The sequence below is a fragment of the Malania oleifera genome, chromosome 2 (assembly GCF_029873635.1).
Source record: "Malania oleifera isolate guangnan ecotype guangnan chromosome 2, ASM2987363v1, whole genome shotgun sequence".
Classification (NCBI taxonomy): domain Eukaryota; kingdom Viridiplantae; phylum Streptophyta; class Magnoliopsida; order Santalales; family Ximeniaceae; genus Malania; species Malania oleifera.
In genome coordinates this window covers 134,949,792-134,963,435 of record NC_080418.1, presented here as the reverse complement: position 1 = coordinate 134,963,435, position 13,644 = coordinate 134,949,792, and positions in this window count along the sequence as shown.

The window sequence follows — 13,644 nt, the reverse complement described above, 5'->3', positions numbered from 1 at the left end:
ATGCCTTAAGGCGTGGATCTAGGGTTTCAAAAGGCTTTCCAGTAAGGGAATTAAGTTAAGTAAGGAGTTTTACTAAAATGGAACCGATTAAAATGTTATATATATATATATATATATATGTTTGTATATTTATGTTTTCAGTTGTAATTTCAAAAACCAACCGTTCAAAATGGATTTTTCAAACATAGGATATATGATATGGTATCTTGAGTTAAAATGAATGGTGGAAAGTTTGGTTTAACATTATAAATAGGATATACTATATATTGAAATTGTGTGGTGGATGGATAATGTTTCAGGTTTATTGTATAACCGAGTTTATGAAAATGTTTGTGAAATACTGGAAATGTTTGTGAAATATCGGAAATGTTTGTGAAATACTGGAACTGCTTGTGAAATAATGGAACTTTTTGTGAAAACACAAGATTTTTTTTTATGACGGTGGCGAGGGCCGAGATGTGATATAGCTGCTATGAGTCGAGTTTATATGACAATCACGAGGGCGGGGATTTGATATAGCGGCTATGAGCTGAGAGGTATATGACGGCTGAGGGTTGAGTTTTATGACATGACAAATTTTATATGAAAGTAGTGGAAATACAGTTTTTATTACTTAAATTGTATGATATGCTTTAGGAACTCTGAGGACCAGTTATGTTATAAGCACGGTACTATTGCTATAGATTCAGTATTTGACCACGTGCACTCACAGTGTTCTAGATGAAAGTGTAGGGTGGTCTCAGCCAATTAGCCTCAGGAGAGGGTGTACCTTTCCTGGAAGCCCAGACTTTCAAGATGTGATAGGGTAATCGGAATCCCGCAAGCAAGTTTTGGATGCCGGTGTAGTCGAAGTTAGATGCAGACGTATGATTTGACTTTTTTTGGGTTGATTACCTCAGGCTTGGTCCAGCCTTCGGGCCGTACAACTCGTGCCATGGGGGAAGTAAATGGCGTTAGTCACAAGGAATGTCTTTTATGCATATCTGTAGATTTATGTGAATAATGTTATTTATTTACTGAATTTTTTATATCATGAAAATGAGATGAGTATTTTCAGTAGTATAAAGAGAGTACAATGTATAAATGTTATTTTAAGTTAAATGAAGGATGGATGTTTTCTGTAAACACCTAATGCATGTTGACCGCACACTAATGTTAACTTAATCTACCTTACTGAGAAGTGTCTTACCCCCCAATATACAAATTATCTTTTTAGGACCATCTCGAGGTTGAGGTTAGTGAACTCCGAGGCGGGTTGATAGCCAGTTAGATTTTTTTTTTGAGTGTTAGTAAGAACTCTACTATATTTAAGTTGGGTTTGAAGCCCTGAGTATGTAATATGGGTGTATGGACTGAGTTAGTTTTAGTATTGTCCTATGGTTTGTATTATGAGCATTGGGAGACTCTGACGTATGTTAGTATCGTAGAACTCTGGTAATGGATTATGGAGACTATTTACTTATTTCCGCTGCAATGTTATAATGACAATGGTATCAGGTACACATACGTCACTAAAGTAGCACCCTAGGCTCATATGGCAGGTAGGGGCGTTACACAGAAGAATCCATGCATCTAAACATATATATATTGTTGAATTAAGTGTAATCCCAAGAGGGGGGTGAATTGGGTATTTAAAATTCTTTGTCACTTATTTACCACTTAAACTATATTTACCAATGAATTCTTGTTACTCAACTACTTATGTGCAATGCTATCCAACCTATGCATGCAATATAAACAATTTAAATGCAGTGCTAAAAGTAAAGAGTAAAGGGAAGAGAGAATACAAACACGATTTTTACGAGGTTCAGCTGACTTGGCCTACGTCCTCGCCTTAAGCAACCACTTAAGGATTTCACTAAATCCCTGCTCTTTAAATTGGGACAGAGCTTCCCTTACAATCCGCTGCTTATAAGAGGCACAACTCCCTCCTACTCCGCTGCTTACAAGAGATAGAACTCTCTCCTCAAACACCGGATCACACACCGAACCGTGTATACAATAGAATCTGAAAAACAAAACTCAAAAAATGCTTCTAACAAAAGCTTGTGAGTACAATTCAAATTCCTAACACATTAACATATGATATAACTTGAAGCTCATAATGTATGGAAACGATACAATCGTTTATGTATGATATGCTTCAACACACAAATCCCTCTTTAACCAAAACTCCCAAGTAATGATATATTTAAAACGCTTTTGAGAATTTTAGGGTTCTTAGTTCACTTTGCACAAATGCACAAATATATTTGATGTAAACTTATTAATAAAAACTTTTTCTTGAATATTAAATCAATCAAAATCACAAAGTTTTCTTTCAAATATTCAATCACAACACAACCTCTGCAATATGCAAAATATATATATATATGGATATAGATATGTATTCCAAAGGTCAAAAATCAATGTGATCTATTTCAGAAAATATCTTTCAACAAAATATGTATTTAATAACTCCAAGGATATCTAATCGATCAAGTGGATTTGTACTATTAAAAATATCAAGTCTTTGAGTGGAAAAACTCACTTGAACCTAAAATATTTAAATAATAGTTAAAGCTCTTTTCAAGTGGTAATCGTATCAAAGTCATTATATATATATATATATATGCACGCTCAAGATCTTTCCCTTAATACTTAATCAAAAAATAGATTTTGCAATAATAAGCTGTATGAACAATATATATATATACTCTTGAATCAAAAACCAATCAACCAATAGCTAAACAACTTTCTCAAGTAATGATCTTTTCAAAAGCAGTGTTTATGTGTATGTGCACACTCAAAAAACAATTTCTCTAATGATATTCAATAACAAGTAATGAGATGAGAAGTTCTTGAAAATAATAATTTGAATGATCAAACCTCAATACTAGAATGAAATAAAGTTGAATGAATGAATGCCCTTTGATTTCCAGAATAGATTTGCCTAAAGAAGATGAATGAAAAAAGAAGTGCAAGCAATCGTATAGCAATCAGCACAAGTTTCTCTATGTTCTTGCAATAAGATATGTTCTTCTCTTGTTGTGTGTCCTAGCTTGGTTCTAGGGTTTTGATATTCAGTATATATAGTGTCTTACCCTTAGAATTGATCTCAACCGTTGGATCAAAGAAATAGCTCGTGAATTTTTTTAATAAAAATCAAAATTTTAAGTTTTCCCGTAGGTTCAGGCACCTGAGGTTGAAGGCCAGGCGACCGAAGTTCCTTAAACCTATGAAAAATTAACTTGGAATGCAGGGTCAGGCGCCTAAAGAGAAGTTTAGGCTCCTAAAGTCAAGTCAGGCGCCTGAGGTACTAAGGTCAGGCGACCGAAGTGTCTCGGCCAACTTGCTGTGTTTCCCATTAATTCTTCAGGCTACCGAACTTAATCTTTAGGCTCCTAAAGAAAATCTTCAAGTGACTGAGGTTGAGTTCAGACTACCGAAGTCCCCTTTTTCTCAATTTTTATTTTCTAATTTAAAAATATACTTTGCTCATTTTCTTGGGTCTTTTATAAAACATATTTTCCATGATTTTAGAAGTATTTCTAAGTCCATGAAAGTCCCCTAATGATATACAGGAAATGCATGAATCCTAAAATCATTCTAAGTTATGTTGAGCCTCAAATTAAATCATATGAAAATGTAAGTACATGAGTTCTAAATACCCATTCCCAAGATGTTCTTGAACTTTGCCGCTTGCATCTTGATTCTCGTACTCTTTGAGTTCCATGGATCTTTCCAAGATATGTTAGCTTTACTTTGTGACTTCCATGACTTGTTATCCTTCCGTGCATGCTTAATATAGTTCCTGTTCACAAACTCAATATACAGATCAAATACCAAGTGATTTGTCATTATCAAAACAGGATTTGACTCGTAGAGTCAACAGTTTCCCCCATTTTGATGATGACAAATACACGAGCAAAAATATATGTAATGGGTTACGCCAAACAAGGCTATCCCTCAATTAATGCATCAAATATTCAATAAATGACAATATGCTCATGATGTAATAATAATTTTTGTTATTACACTTTCCCCCCTTTTTGCACAATTAGTTTTACCAATAATTTTTGCTTCCATTCTATCATTTTTTCCATTCTATTATTTTTGCTCCCAATTTTCTCTCCCTTTTGACATCAACAAAAAAGGTGTAAAATATTAAAACATGAGTAGACCCTTATGTTCTTCTCCCCTTAGAAATCTTAAGATTTTAAACGTGTCCAATTGTTAATTAATGCAATACTAAGTGATTATATCGTAAGTGATATTGCTCGCCCTGAATTATATCATCTAACATAATTCTAAGCAACCTCCGACTATGCATGAGACCTAATTCGCTCCTAATTTGGATAAACCTATCCTCTGCAAGTGATTTCGTGAATATATCTTCCCATTGTTCATCTGTGCATACAAACTATAGTGTCACATCCCCTTTTTGTACATGGTCATGCAGAAAGTGATGTCGCATTTCTATATGCTTAGTTCGTGAATGTAATATGGGATTCTTTGAAATATTTATCTCACTCGTATTATTATTTTTTTTTTATCAAAGGGTAAAAATATAATTGATCAAGGTAAATAATTACAAGTACACTGGGCATCCCCAGGCTAAACAAAGAACCAACCAAGTAAAAGCAAGATCAACTTTAGAAAAACATCACACCTGGGCATACCCAGGGGCCAATAAGGCCAAGTACAACTTACTCCTTTTAGCTCCTAAAAGAGATCATACACTTTTAATGAGACTAGAGTTACAATTAAGCCGTGTATAAGCCAAAAATATCGTACATTGACCTATATACATGTTTTTTAATCAAAAGAATCAACTCCAAGATAGAGATGGAGTGATTTTCAAACTTTGCTCTGTTTCGAAAATGCCAAATGAAGTACACACAAGCAGCAAATCCAATCTTCTGCGCAGTTGCATGAGTTCCATTCCCTTTGGCCTCCTAATGGAGCCATTTTGCAGCAGCTCTAAGAGTTGACATGGATCTACGAATATCCAGCCAGCATCTTATACCTTTCCAAACTTCAGCAGTGTACCTGCAATCAAAAAATAGATGATCCAAAGTTTCCATTTCTGACTTGCAGAAGCAGCAGGTACTATCAATTCCATCAGCAGTTAGTTTATCACAAGTTTGAAGTTTCCTTTTCATACCAAGCCAAAGACATACAGAATGTTTGGGGAGAATTCCTCTGTACCAGCTCTCTCTAGGCCAAGCCAGTTTCTGGCCATGACCTCTCCAGAATTCATAGCTTAAATTACTCCTGTTTTCCCATCTATTAAGCATGTTAACTGCAGCATTAGTGCCTCCACACTTATCCACCAGCAGATCCCTAATTGATAACAGCTTCTTGAACAAAGGGGAATCATTTTTAGTTGCAGTAACACTCCATATGTTCAGGTCCAGCAAATACATATGATGAATCCACTTAGTCCAGATAGAATCCTTCTTAGCATGGATGTTCCATAAAGCTTTAGATAGAAGGGCAGAATTCCAAGTACAGAGATCAAACACACCCAGACCTCCTTCAGATTTTGGGAGGCATACCTCCTTCCAAGCCACCAATGGCTTTTTCCTGCCACCCCATAGGAAGGTCCTGCAAAGCTTAATAATTTGCTTCAAGATATTAAGGGGCATGGGAAATATAGCAAGCCAAAAACACTCAACCCCCTGAATTATGGAGTTAATGATATCAAGTTTTCCTGCATAAGAGAGTGTGTGAGATGGCCAATCCTTGAACATTCCTGCAATTCGATTAATCAAAGGAGAGTAGTGGGCAGCATTAAGTCTTGAAGACAGTAAGGGAATACCTAGATACCTAAAAGGAAAGGTACCCAGATTCATTCCCGAGATATTCAAAATACTCTCTAGATCCACAGGGCAAATACCAGCTTGATATACTTCTGACTTCAGTACATTAACTGCTAGGCCAGAGCAATCAGAGAATTTATTGAGGCAATTCATTAGGTAGCTTACAGAAGGCAGATCTCCTCTTGAAAACAACATTAAATCATCAGCAAACACAAGATGAGAAAGTCTGAGAGTTTCACACTTGGGATGGAATTTAAAGTCATGTTTGCTCTCCACTGTTTTCAAAAGTCTTGAGAGATATTCAGCACAAATTACAAAGAGCAAAGGGGAGAGAGGATCACCCTGCCTCAAACCCTTGCCACCCTTGAAGAAACCAAAAAATCTACCATTTAGAGCAATAGAGTATGAAGTGGTAGTGACACATTCCATAATCCATGAAATCATCCTATCTGGGAACTTTAGGTGGATGAGCATCTCCTTGAGGAAGGGCCAAGCCACAGAGTCATAAGCTTTCATAAGATCAATTTTCAATAAGCACCGAGGGGAAATCCTCTTCCTTGCATACCCTCTTACTAATTCCTGCACCATATAAATATTTTCCACCATGCTCCTACCTTTAATAAAGGCAGCTTGTGCAGGATTAATTAAGTCATCTAGAACTGGTTTAATTCTCTTAGCTATAATCTTGGAAATTACTTTGTAGAACACATTACAGCATGCAATTGGTCTGAAATCTCTTACTGAAGTAGCATGGCTGGATTTAGGAATAAGTGCAATAGCAGTATGGTTTAACTGCTTAAGTAGCCTCCCACTCTCAAAGAATTCCTTGACAGCCATAATAAATTCGTTGCGTATAATATTCCAAGCACTTTTAAAGAAACCAGCAGAAAACCCATCAGGACCAGGGGCTTTGTTGTCTCCAATCCTGAAAAGAGCATCCTTAATTTCATCATCTGTGATAGGAGCCATCATACTATTTCTTTTTTCCTCATTTAATACAGGACCTCTAGCCAAGATGTGAGAGTCTACTAATGAGTTACAGCCAGTAGACCCCAATAGCTGCTTATAGTAAGTTACAAATTCTTGGGCAACCTGATCATAAGATTCAGATAGGTTCCCATTCTGCAAAGTAATAGAGGCAATATGATTCCTAGCTCTGTTTCTTCGAAGCAGACTGTGAAAGAAAGCAGAGCCCCTGTCACTGTACTTAATGAATTTACGTTTGGACAATTGAGCTAAAAATAGTTTGTTGGCTTCCTCAAGTCTTAAGGCATTCAGTTTCTTTGATTTCAAATCCTCCTGCAGGGACTGACATGAGGGGTTGTTGTGTAGCAATTGTTGGAGGTCCTTCACTTCAGAAGTGGCTATCTCAGCTCTCAATGAGATATGAGAGAAGTTGGAGGAATTCAAAAGTCTCAATGGTTTTTTCAGGATCTGGAGCTTTTTGCAGTAGCAATATTGCAATTTACCAACAAACTCATTTTCCCAAACATCCTTTACAATCCTTATGAAATTAGCATGAGTGGACCACCTGTTGAAGTATTTAAATGGAAGAGCACCCAGGTCCTGGTCAGCAAATAAATTTACTAAGCAAACAGAATGATCAGACAGTATTCCAGGAAATTGAAAAACTGCATGGGAGTTCCAACCAGCGCCAAGCCAACACTGATTAACCACAACTCTGTCCAACTTGCTCCAGACATTTCCATTAGACCATGTAAGTAGACATCCAGAAGAGTTCAGATCAGATAAGCCAACTTCATTAAAGCAATCATTTATGTCCTTTGTTTCATATACAGACACTGGACTGCCATTCCTCCTTTCCACAGGCTTAAGGACAGAATTAAAATCACCAAGGAGCATCCAAGGCATTGTAGAGGAACTGCCAGTCTGAACGAGATCCAGCCACAGTGGTCTTCTGGCAACCAGAGAATTATAACATAAATGAAGCTGCATAGGAATGTGTTAAAGGAAACTAAGCATTTGACAGTGCAGTGAATAGCCTGGGGGCTAGCATGGTGGGTCTGAACCAAGACTTTTAGTGGATCCCAGAGGATCACAATTCTTCCTGCATCATGAAGGTCAAAGTTGTTGAGTTGTTGCCAATTACTGAATTTTTTCTGCATCATTGATTTAAGTTTATCCAGAGACATTTTTGTTTCCAAGATACCAAGCATATCTAGCTTATTTTTTCTAATGAGATCCGAGATCCCATTCTGTTTTAAGGGTTTATTTAAACCCCTGATGTTCCAAGAAGCGATCTTCATTTACCAGAATGGGAGCTGGACCTCCCCCTCCTGATTTGTTGAACTGTGGCACCCCCCCTCTTCAATGCTTTCCTGTTTCTTACTTCTGTAAAACCCTCATTAGGGTCCTTGGAAATGTGTCCTGGTTTCCCCAGGGGTGGAGTTCTTTTAGGAACACCAGTAGCTTGCAGAGCACACACTCCTAGGCCCTCAGACTGAGTCTGGCATTCCTGTTGCACTGGAATCTCCAAGGGGATGGAGGTATCCATTTCTTTATCCAGGTCCAGCTGAGGCTGCACTAAGTTATCCCCAGGGGATTCACAAGCTTCATGGGGCACTGGATCTTTCACACAAGCAGTATCCACAATATGGCCCTCCGGGGGGGATCTCATCTCAGCAGGATCATTCAAATGAGCATTCCCCAGAGAACCCTCTTCCAAAGTCATTTTCTCAGAAGACTCAGGATCCTCCACCACAGATTTACCTTTGTCAATCACCACACTGGCATGACGAGGAGGGGCATCATGCACAATGTTAGCAGAAGGACCCACCCTATCCGGGACAGTAACTGTATCCTTAACCCCAAAGGGACCAGGAGCATTAGTCTTAACCTTTGCAGGTCCCCCCCTGGGCTTTTTTATTCCACACATTCTCTCTGTATGACCCACATACTTACAGTGAGTACAAAATTAAGGTAGATTTTCATAAATAATAGATTGATTTAGTTCCTCATCATCTGGGAGGAATTCCTTAACTGAGTACTTAGGCTCTTTAGCCACATCTACTTCAACTAGGACTCTTGCAAAAGACACTCTAGCCTTCAGCATCGTAAGCTTATCTGCACACAAAGGTTTACCCAATTCAGAGCATATTTTCCCAAGAGCTAAGGGATTCCACATCTCCATGGGGAGGTTCCTCAGTTGAACCCACACAGGTAGGATAGTCCTGTGTTCAGGGCCAAACTAAAAATTCTTTGGCATCCTCTTAATGAATAAGATCCTGCCTCTTATGATATATGGGGCTTTCTACAAGATCCTATCCAAGTCTTCTTCATCTTGGAACTTAAAGACGATCCAGTTGTCAACATGTCTGATAAAGGTAACATTGGCTTTCCATGAGTTCACAATGGCACTAACAGCAGCATTTCCTAGGTATCTACCTGCAAAATACCCAACTAAGCACTTCAAATAGGAATCCTCTGGTCTCGTGAGATCAGACAGATTCAATCTAGCACCCAACCCATCTGAAGGAAACGCAGGGATGGGAGTACAGGATTCCAGAGCTCTATTATTTGCAAAGAGTGCAGACCAAGGGACCCTCGTGTTTTTTCTAGGATTCACTGAAGCTTGCTTCCCAGTCACCTCAGGATCAACCGGATGAACCTTAACTGGAGAAGGCATCACAGGGCTCTGTAACTCCTCAACATCACCCTATCGAACCTTCGCATCATGGCCAGAAGCCAAAGACCCTTTTGGTACATCACCAGAAGGCGAACCCACCAGACCCAGAGCATCCATGATTTTTTCATTTAACACCATCGAGGTGTTAATATTCGCTTCCCTCCCAGCCACATCCGTACCCCCAGATTCACATGCAGACAGCCCTAGTTGTCTTTGAACAAGATCCATGAGAGTATCCGGGGAGAGATCAGGATTTGATTGAACTAATTTCAGTTTTACCTCATTCCTCAATCTGTCATACTCTTCTAAAATTTCTGAGTCTACTCTACAAGACCATGACTCTTTATCCCCACCATTAAGTGCGATGAAGTAAAGAGCATCCTCCAGATTCTGCTTCTTGTCATTCTGCACCTTGACCGGTGATAAGGATCCATTCTCATCAACCTCCATCTCCGAACATCCTGAGACTGACATTTTCAAAATTTCTTAGGCGAGAAACCTCACAACTCACCTTCCTCACAATCCGGACGAAGATAAGCCATAACCCAGTACATCTAGTAGCAAACTAACATAAAATCACCAGTTTCTGCTCCAAATCTCGCTATAGATGAGCAAGAACGATCCAGATTCACACAAGAACAGTAGCACTCCACGGCCAAGTGCCTCTCCCTAGAGAGAGGTGAGAGCTTCTCTCTCTAAACTTGACACGATTTAACAGTGAAACTTTATCTCACTCGTATTATTGCATATAATAGGGATTGTTTCATAACTTAATCCAAAATCCTTCAGTTGTTGCTTCATGTAAAGCATTTGAGCACAACAACTACCAGTCGTTATGTATTCAGCCTCTGCTGTGGAAAGAGCAACTGAATTTTGTTTCTTGGAAAACCAAGAGACCAAGGAATGTCCTAAGAAATGACAAGTACCACTAGTGCTCTTCCTATCCACTTTGCTACCCGCAAAATTAGCATCTGAATAACTAATAATATCAAAGGATGTGTACTTAGGATACCATAACCCAATGTCCACGGTTCCTATTAGATATCTAAGTATCAGTTTAACAGCTAGCAAATGAGACTCTTTTGGTGCAGACTAAAATCTTGTGCACAAACATGCACTAAACATTATATCAGGTCTACTGGCAGTCAGGTATAACAAGCTACCTATCATTCCACAATATAGCTTGACATCTACTGGTATACCTTGTTCATCTTTGTGTAATTTCAATGAAGCGCTCATAGGTGTACCTAGTATTTTTCCATCTTCCATATTAAACTTTTTGAGTAAGTCTTTAATATACTTTGATTGATTTATGAATATTCCATGATTTTCTTGTTTGATATGAAGTCCTAGGCAGAAATTTAGTTCACCCATCATGCTCATCTCAAATTCATTTTGCATGGAATTGGCAAATTCACTGCACAATTTTTTATTTATAGCGCCAAATATGATGTCATCTACATATACTTGCACTAGGAGAATATCATCTTTTTTAGACTTTATGAACAGAGTTGTATCTATCTTTCCTCTTATAAATCCATTTTCTAATAGAAAACCGCTTAGCCTTTCATACCAAACTCTAGAAGTTTGCTTTAATTCGTACAAGACTTTTGTTAGTCTATACATGTGATCTGGATTCTTATGGTTTTCAAAGCCTGGGGGTTGTTCTACATACACTTCTTCATTTATGTAGTCATTTAAAAATGCACTTTTGACGTCCATTTGATATAGCTTGAAATCCTTAAAAGCTGCATATGCTAAAAGCATTCGTATAGCTTCCATCCTAGCTACTGGTGCAAAGGTTTCTCCAAAATCTATACCTTCTTCCTGATTATATCCCTGAGCTACTAATCTAGCCTTATTTCTCACAACTAGTCCATGTTTATCTTTCTTATTCTTATATATCCATTTGGTCCCTATGATTGACTTATCCACAGGTCTGGGAACTAATGTCCATACTTTGTTTCTCTCAAATTGATTTAATTCTTCTTGAATGAACAACACCCAAGATTCATCCTCTATAGCTTCACTCACATTTTTAGGTTCTTCTTGAGATAGAAATGCAAAATGACTAACCATGTTCCTAAGAGAGGAGCGAGTGGCTACTCCACGTAATGATTCACCTATTATTTGATCTATGGGATGATTCTTTATGTATTTCCATTCTCTAGGTGGTTCATTAACCTGATTTTCAGTTTGATCACTTTCAATGGATGGTTCCTTAAGTTTATTTTTCTTTTCTGAATCATTCTCAATTGATAGTTCTTCAAATTCCTTGTTTAATTCAATTTCATCTTCATCGGTTCTTTTGGAGAAGGGATTTGACTCATCGAACACTACATGAATAGATTCTATGACTGTTAATGTTCGTTTGTTGTATACTCTATGGGCTTTACTATCTAAGGCATACCCTAGGAAGATACCTTCATCAGATTTTACATTGAATTTTCCTAAATGCTCATTGTCTCTAAGCACAAAAAACTTGTAGCCAAAGACATGAAAATATGATATATTTGGTCTATGGCCATTCCATAACTCGTACATAGTTTTATTAAGTGATGGTCTAATCAGAACTCTATTTAGCACATAGTAGGCCGTATTCACTGCCTTAGCCCAGAAGTACGTAGGTAGTTTATGTTCGTTAAACATAGTTCCGGCCATCTCATGTCTAGACCTATTTTTCCTTTCAACTACACCATTCTATTGTGGTGTTCTAGGTGCTGAGAAGTTATGGGCAATTCCTAATGAGTTACAATAGTCTTCCATGCCTTGATTTTTGAATTCTTTACCCCTATCACTTTGAATTTTAGTAATTTTTATATCCCTTTTCATTTTGGATTTTCTTGCACATGTTTATAAATTGTTCATAGGCTTCATCTTTGTGACCTAAGAATAGTACCCATGTGTATCTTGAAAAATCATCAATTATGACAAAGGCATATGATTTTCCTCCTAAGCTCTGAATTGAGTTTGGTCCAAATAAGTTTAAGTGTAGCATTTGGAGTGGCCTAGTAGTGGAGATCTCTTTCTTCTTCTTAAAGCTTGTTCTTGCTTGTTTTCCTAGTTGGCATGCATCACAAATTTTATGTTTCACAAATTTAGTCTTAGACAGTCCCTTAACTAATTCTTTCTTAACTAGTTTTGAGATTAAATCCATGTTTGCGTGTCCTAGTCTTCTATGCCAAATCCAGCTAATTTCATTTATAGCAGAGAAGCATGTTACACTCTGTGAGGTTAAGTTGTCAAAGCTTGTGGTATATACGTTTTCATGACGTTCAGTAGTGAATAGTATCTTATTATCAGTTATGTGTTCAACTATGCACTTGTCATGTTCAAATGATACTTTGTAGCCTTTATCACATAGTTGGCTTATACTTAGAAAATTATGCTTTAAACCTTCAACTAATAAGACATCATCTATAATGAGTGAGGAATCATTACCGACTTTACCTACACCTGTAATCCTTCCCTTAGCATTATCTCCAAAAGTAACAAACCCTTCATCCTTGGGTATGATGGATGTGAACTTTGCTTTATCCCCGGTCATATGACGTGAGCATCCGCTATCCATATACCATCTATCTTTTGAGGATGCTGATCTTAAGCATATTTGCAAGACGTAATCAAACAACTAGCTTTGGTACCCAGATTTTCTTGGGTCCAAGGGGGTTAGTGCTAGGTTGACCTTTGATCTTCCATACTTTCTTTATTTTTACATCTTTATTTTATAAAGGACAGTCGAATTGTATGTGACCCAACCTTCTACATTTAAAGCAAGTAGTATTTCTATAATAATTCTTAGTTGGAGCATATGACTTTGATTCTTTTGTAAAATAATCCATGTAAAGATGTCTATTCTTTAGATTTTCCTTTCCATTAAAACCGAGCCCTTCCTTTTCATAGGAATTTCTTTGAGATCCTAGGAGCTTTTCAAAATTGTTTTGTCTTTTAGTAAATTTACAAATAATTTCAGATTTATCTTTCAAATCCTTTTCAAACTCCTCAATTTTCAAATCTTTATTTCTTATGAAGGATGTATGAGATTTATTTTGACATTCAAGTAAGCTTGAAAGTTCTTTGACTTTACTTCTCAACTCGGAAATTTTCTTTGTTTTCTTCTCAAGCATTTTAATAGTGTAAAGGTATTCTTGTTTCATTTCATCATAAGAAATCATATCATTTTCATTTTCGGAA